Source organism: Limulus polyphemus, unplaced genomic scaffold (genome assembly GCF_000517525.1).
Source record: "Limulus polyphemus unplaced genomic scaffold, Limulus_polyphemus-2.1.2 Scaffold1118, whole genome shotgun sequence".
NCBI classification, from domain to species: domain Eukaryota; kingdom Metazoa; phylum Arthropoda; class Merostomata; order Xiphosura; family Limulidae; genus Limulus; species Limulus polyphemus.
The window spans coordinates 195,258-202,265 of record NW_013666728.1 but is presented as its reverse complement, the minus strand read 5'-3'; the positions used below and the strand labels follow the sequence as shown (position 1 = coordinate 202,265).

The 7,008-nt window shown below is 35.6% G+C and overlaps 1 protein-coding gene across 1 annotated transcript in view; it reads right to left on the bottom strand.

The window, feature by feature from the left end:
- LOC106462206 (peroxidasin homolog) overlaps positions 1-6,171 on the bottom strand; it is a 61,461-nt gene extending 55,290 nt beyond the window's left edge. Inside the window, exon 1 of the mRNA XM_022389398.1 lies at positions 5,878-6,171. The gene's annotated coding sequence lies outside the window, so the exon portion shown is untranslated. The remainder of the gene's footprint in view (positions 1-5,877) is intronic.
- Between the last annotated feature and the right edge of the window lie 837 nt (positions 6,172-7,008).

Genomic DNA, 7,008 nt, shown 5'->3' with positions numbered 1-7,008 from the left:
AGCCCAAGAGTTGGCGGTGGGTGGTGATGACTAGCTGCCTTTTCTCTAGTCTTACGCTGCTAAATTAGGGACGGCCAGCGCAGATAGCCCTCGTGTAGCTTTGCGCGAAACCACCTGGCCATGCCGGGCCATTTACATGTAGAACACAAGAAGAAACAGGTTTCGATAATTAATTTTTATGGTAACATCCTGTGACCAGTGTTGAATTCGAGGGTGTTCAGGGGGGAATTCCCCCATGTGCAAAAAATTTCCCCTTAAGTACAGTATTTTCCATTTAGTCGAATTTGAATATTAATTCATTCACCCCCATCCCCGTGGAAAGGTCTGGATTCAACACTGCTTGTGACCAACAAGTCTGTCCCTCTAACATAGCTAGCTCTTGGTTATCAAGTCTGGTTTAGTAGTATACGATATACATTTGAGTGTTTAGCTGCATCCAATCCTTGCTCCCATCTCGACATTGCATCAAGGAGGTCGAAACCTCCAATGTTCTATATCTTATATCAAGAAATCAAGCTGGTACACTGATGATACTCAATAGCTGATAATTCATAGCTGGTTCGAAGTGGGCGTTATCATCTTAGTGAGGAAGTTAGGAGGTATATAATTAGACGAAACCCTTGCCCTTGGGCGAAATGTTATGATTTTGGGAGTGTCTGATAGGCCCTCTCCTCTTGGACACTTTCTTTATCTCTCTCTATTTTGCTCAATGTGGTCAGGGAACGTACTAGGATTATCCAGTTTGGTTGAAACAAACAAAAAAGATTCACTGACCCTGGTTTCTGTATCAAATAAATTAAATATAAGTCTTCTCTTGTCCAATAGTCACCTTCGTCTATTTTAACATTAATTTATTCCAACAACAACTTAACTTTAGGTCCTATTTCATATGAACTAAACATGGGAATTCCCATACCAAAAAATAGCCTTGTTTTTATTTTGCTAGGTAGTTTTATTCGGTTGTGAAACTGCGAAATCCCACGAGATGTAGCGATAATATTACAGGAAAACTTCTAAATTTTACAGAAAATATTAGTGGCTAGTGTTTAGCATTTAATTTAGATAACACTTTTAATGGAGGATCTACGCATGTTTTGAAATTTTATTTTTTCATTTATGATACACAAATTTCAACGAAGGAGCTATGAGTGTGATAATTTTTCGTCAGTATTTTACATCTTTTATTCTGTGACCTAAATAAATGAAATTGGTCGAGTTCTCTTGGATTTTTATCTTACAATAACTAAATCTTGGGGCCCGGCATGGCTAGGTGGTTAGGACGCTCGACTCGCAATCTGCGGGTCGCGGATTCGAATCCCCCGTCCCACCAAACATGCTCTCCTTTCAGCCGTGGGGGCGTTATAATGTGACGATCAATCCTAATATTCGTTGGTAAAAGAGTAGCCCAAGAGTTGGCGGTGATGACTAGCTGCCTTCCACTTCTAAATTAGGGACGGCTAACGCAGATAGCCCTCGTGTAGCTGTGCGCGAAGTTGATAACAAACCAAACCAAATTAAATATTGCATTAAACTTAAATAGACTATTTTTAATTAAAACGACCTTGTAGATGATATATCTAATTCAATGGCATAAAATTTCTCGAAGAGTCTTCTAAAGATGCACCCCGGTAGGACAGTGGTAAGTTTATGGACTTAAAACGCTAAAATTCAGGGTTCGATTTCCAGCGGTGGATACAACAGGTAGACCATTGCGGCCTTGCTCTAAAACCAACGCAAACACAAGCCTGTAAAGGCATGCGTCATGTTTTTGTTCATTTGAAGTTGTCTCATTCAGAAGCTCACGAAACCTAGCTGACGAGTCGTCAATGACGACCATTTATGAAAATCGTCATTCCAAATATGGATTATATTTTAATTATTAATGCAACCAGTTGTAGACTAACAACAGAGTTTTAACCTGCAATCCATTTAATATCATTGATATAAATCATTCTTGAAAGACCCTAGATATAAAACGTAGCTAAACAATGCAAGTGAGACTGTTACCTCATTTTATGAACAAGGAGGTAACCAACTGTAACTTACGGTGAATTATCACGTTTTGTCTCACAATCTGATGTAATTTATCTTAAAAAGTTTTACGAAACAACATGATTCTTCGCAATTAAGCTTGACCTAATGCTAAAGATGAGACTATATCATTCTACAAACCGAAATCAACTTTTTGTCAACTTGCGCGAAATTCAAAAAACAAACAAACTCATTATTATGTAACAAAGAAATGAGTGCATTATTATTTGCCAGAACAAAACAACCGTGACTCGAGCATTATTAGAGCATTTCATGTTGGTTAGTTCATTCAACAGAACAACGAGGTAATAATTTGGGAAAACTAAACCTCTATTTTCTTATAGTTTATCTAATATAAATTTAGCATATAAGAACTTTTTAGGCACGGCATAGCGGCTCATAGAGTTTTTAAGTAAAAACGTTTAGCTCATAGCTTCGTCATCTCTTAGTCGAGTTGAGATCTAATTGCAGTTTTGGACTCAGGAGGTCAAACCCTTTCGATTGATGTATCTGACCACTCCCAAGATCTCATAGATTAATTTACTCTAATCCTGTCTCAAAGAATTTCAATTTAAGGGTATGCTGATAGAGGTCCTGATAAGTAATAAAATCGAATCGGGTATACGCGTGCTCCATGTTTGGAATTCCTGGCCCACAAAAATACGGCTAATAAAAAGAAAAAATATCACATATATCAGTTTACTCTAATCCTGCCTGAAAGAATTTCAAGTGTCACGGCTCTTGAGGATTCCCTCTTGTTTCCTTTGATAAAACAACTAAATATCCATGAAATTGCTTTCGTTCCTCAACATTTTTATCGATCTTGTCTGATATAATTATATGTTACTTCATAGGTTCGTAGGTTAGCGCATCATTACTAGACTAATACATTGTAACACGATTTCTATTTGTTTGTTTTTAAGCACAATGCTACATAATGAGCTATATATGTTCTGTGTCCAACACGAGTATCAAATCCCAATTTTGGCGTTATCAGCTCTGAAGCTCACTTGGTTTGGTTTGTTTTGAATTTCGCGCAAAGGTACACGCGGGTTATATTCGCTAGCCGCCCCTAATTTAGCAGTGAAAGACTAGAGGTAAGGCAGCTAGTCATCACCACCCACAGCCAACTCTTGGGCTACTCTTTTACCAACTCTTTTTAGTAAGATTGACTGTCACATAATAACGCCCCCACTGCTGAAAGGGCGAGCATGTTTGGTGGGACGGGGATTCGAACCCGCGACCCTCAGATTGCGAGTCAAGCGCCCTAGCCACCAGGCCATGCCGGGTCCCTTAAGCTTACTGCTGAGCCACCGGGAATCACCATAACATCGGGAGAAAAAATTAAAACATTTATTGGCACTAACAAAACTTAACAACAACAAATTATTTTACACGAGAAAGAAAATGTTTGTGTTTGTTTGTGTTTTAAGCACAAAATGATTTGCACCACACCCATTTTATGAAAATAGATATGATATTTTAAAGCACTCAGGCAGAAACAGAAATATATCGAACGAGTAAACAGCTTGGAAACGAATTCAGTATGTAACATATGGTATTTCTAAACATGATCGCCTTACTATTATTTCAAAGCTCACAAACATCAGCCAGTTAATGAAAAAAACATTTCGCTTTTAAAAATGGGGTCCGCGGTGAATCAGCACTACGTTCACAGACTTAAAGCTTTTAACTCCGCTGTTCGATTCCCGATGATGGCCAAAGCGCAGAGAGGCCATTAAGTAGTTTTGTGCTAAAAAAACAATTCAAAATGTAAACTCATTTAAATAAAATATAACGTTGTTCTCTGGATTAGACCTTATCTTTGATAACAGTATTTTATATTAATAGTTTTGTTTTGTGTTTAGGTACTGATTAAGTATTTTATTACAAGTTACAGCTTTTACAGTAAGGAAGATTATTTTTTAGAACATGTAGGACGTTTCGATGACTGGTGCGATTATTCTCAAGTACAAAAGAGAGAATGGTCGCAACGTCGTACCTGTTCTAAAAAATAGCCATCCTTACTGTAAAAGCTGTAGCTTGTAATAAAATAATTTATTTTATAACATAATTAGTAATTTTATTGGGAAAAAATGACAGTGAAAAAAGGTTATTCTTATAAAAACATTGTTGTTGCGATAGTTATTTTAAAAAATATTTTTTAAAATGTGAGGAAAAATTTAAACAAATAATATAAAAGATAATTTTATCAGTAATGAATAAGAAATAAATTAAGAAACAGGAAAATAATATTTTATTTTTGTATTGGCCACTACTTCTAAGAAGTACGCGTTTATGACGCACGTTAAGTTTCTTGGATAGCATGGCGAGTTATACAGGCAAAAATCAAAAGCTGATTAGTGACCCTTAAATATTTTAACTGCAGATTTTACAACAAAAGCATTAACAAAATATTTTCTTTGAACGTGACTTATAAATCGATAGGTATCCAACCCCCCCCCCCCAAAAAAAAAAAAAACACACATTAAGTAGTATCTATCTGGTACGTAATAGCTGGCTTTGCAAAAAAAAAAAAAGGCAATTATAAACTGTCGAAACGTGTTAAGTCTTTTATATTAAAGTAATGTCTTAATTCATGTTCTACAGCTTTGTATTCGTAACTTAGTTTAATAAATTTGAACATGAAGTTTATTTATGTACATATGAAACATTAATGAACCAGTTATACATGTTCATAAGGAAATAAGATCTGACTGGTTTGGATATACTGTATAACGTATTCTTTCGTTGGATCGATTCTTTTAAGATTATTTTGGTAAATAACGAGATTCGGTCCACGTAACGAAAACGAATTATTTTGCTTCTTCAGTAACGCTTGCTACAGGCTACTTTCTCTTGGACGCAAGTTGTAGGGATAATTTCGCAAACAAACTTTTCGAAATAAACTTTGAATCTACCGTAGGCCTAATATACTAATAACTTTTAACAGAAGTTTCTTTGATTGATAAATTAAATGCTGACTAACCTATTGGTTAGGTTACATGAGCATTAACTCTTACTGAATAACTTTACTCGATCATTCACGTACTGGATAATTCACTAACTTCTCATTCACTGATTACTCGTATTTATAAACGGTTTTCATTTGTCTAGATATTACTCGAAGTTACTAGATTCTTGACGTTCTCGTGAACATTCTAGGTATTCTAGGACTACTTTTATAAACTTTCTTGATCTTAACACCATGCACAATCTAACTAACATCTAAATTAAAAAATACTTCTTACGAAGATACGTTTCACTTAAAATAATGCTTGTAAAACAGAAAAACTTTAGTATCTCATTTAACATAAATCAATTGAATAGTTACCTACTGGGAAAAGTTATTCAAAACATCATAATAACAACATGCGCAACAATTTATATTCAGGCAATATGTAAAAGTTTAGTACCAGCTGAAAATGGTGGTAAATATTTAATGTTGCTTATTGTGGTATCAATAGGGCACTTGTCTCACGCCCCTGAATAATATTATATTATGATAAAGTAATATAGGCATTTCGCATGGTGATACATAGAAGGTTTGCCTTGGTCAAGTGATATAAAAGCTAAAACTACAATTGTTCGTTTTTGAGTTTCGAGCAAAGCTACACGTCCTAGCGCTAGCCGTCCCTAAATTAGCAGTGTAAGACTAGAAGGAAGGCAGTTAATCATCAATACCACTCTTGGGCTACTCTTTTACGCCCCCAGGGCGAGCATGTTTGGTGGGATGGGGATTCGAACCCGCGACCCTCAGATTGCCGGGCTCGCTAAACAAAAAAAAAAGTTAAACAATATAGTTATCAAAACAAAGAGTATGAACACTAATTTATTGTTACGTACCTCGAAGAAGAAGTGTTTTGGAGTGCTTAGTGAAATACAAATATATATTATGCTAAGTTTAAATAATTTCGTCTAGACAATTGAAAAAGCAGTTCCGTTGCTATTGTTAGCAGCACAGTAGTGTATAATAACACTTCCTAACGTAGAAGAATGGCTGGGTGGATATATTTCATTTTCTTTTACTCAATTATGGTGTGCACTAGACTCTGTAATTCCAAACCGGGTTAGCATGACCGAAATTTACAAAACACTGATCAGCGTGAATAGAATCAACATATTGAGTTCGTTTTTGTTTGTTTTTTATAACGTGGCATATATCTTGTGATGATTGTCCCGGCGAGATTTGATATTTTGAAACAAAATACCCCTTATTTTAATTGGAAATAGCAAAAACTAAAACTTAGCCATGCGCAGTAGAAGAACCAGATATCCTAGTTTTTATGTACGGTAACATTCTATACCGGAACTACTTATTTCTCTTACCGGAAGTAATTATAAACCCTTCCTTATAGACAGTTGTTGTTTCAAATAAAAACGAGTTTTTACCGGTAAAAATTACTTTAATTAACTGTACTAATTTATATTTTAAAAAATGAGAAACAACGGTTTATTATTATTATTAGTCATGAAATACATAGTACTTATCCTGATCCTCATTAGCACATAATCTAGGATGAAACGGATAAGAGTTTGTTACAGCAAAACTATGTAACATTCATCAGTTCTGTGTCCTACTTTAGTTTTCAGTGCACTCGTGCATTCGGTAGCTTTGGTTATCATGGTGTTAACGTGGCTGGTGAATTAAATTGTGTGTCAAATGTTAACCCAGGTGATGGTTTGTGCTAATCAACATGCGTATTGTTGAGTGTGCAGAAGTTAGTTCTGGTTATCATGGTGTTAACATGGTTGGTGAACTGAATTGTGTGTCAAATGTTACCCCAGGTGATGGTTTGTGCTAATCAACATGTGTATTGTTGAGTGTACAGAAGTTAGTTCTGGTTATCATGGTGTTAACATGGTTGGTGAACTGAATTGTGTGTCAAATGTTACCACATGTAATGGTTTGTGCTAATCAACATGTGTATTGTTGAGTGTACAGAAGTTAGTTCTGGTTATCATGATGTTAACGTG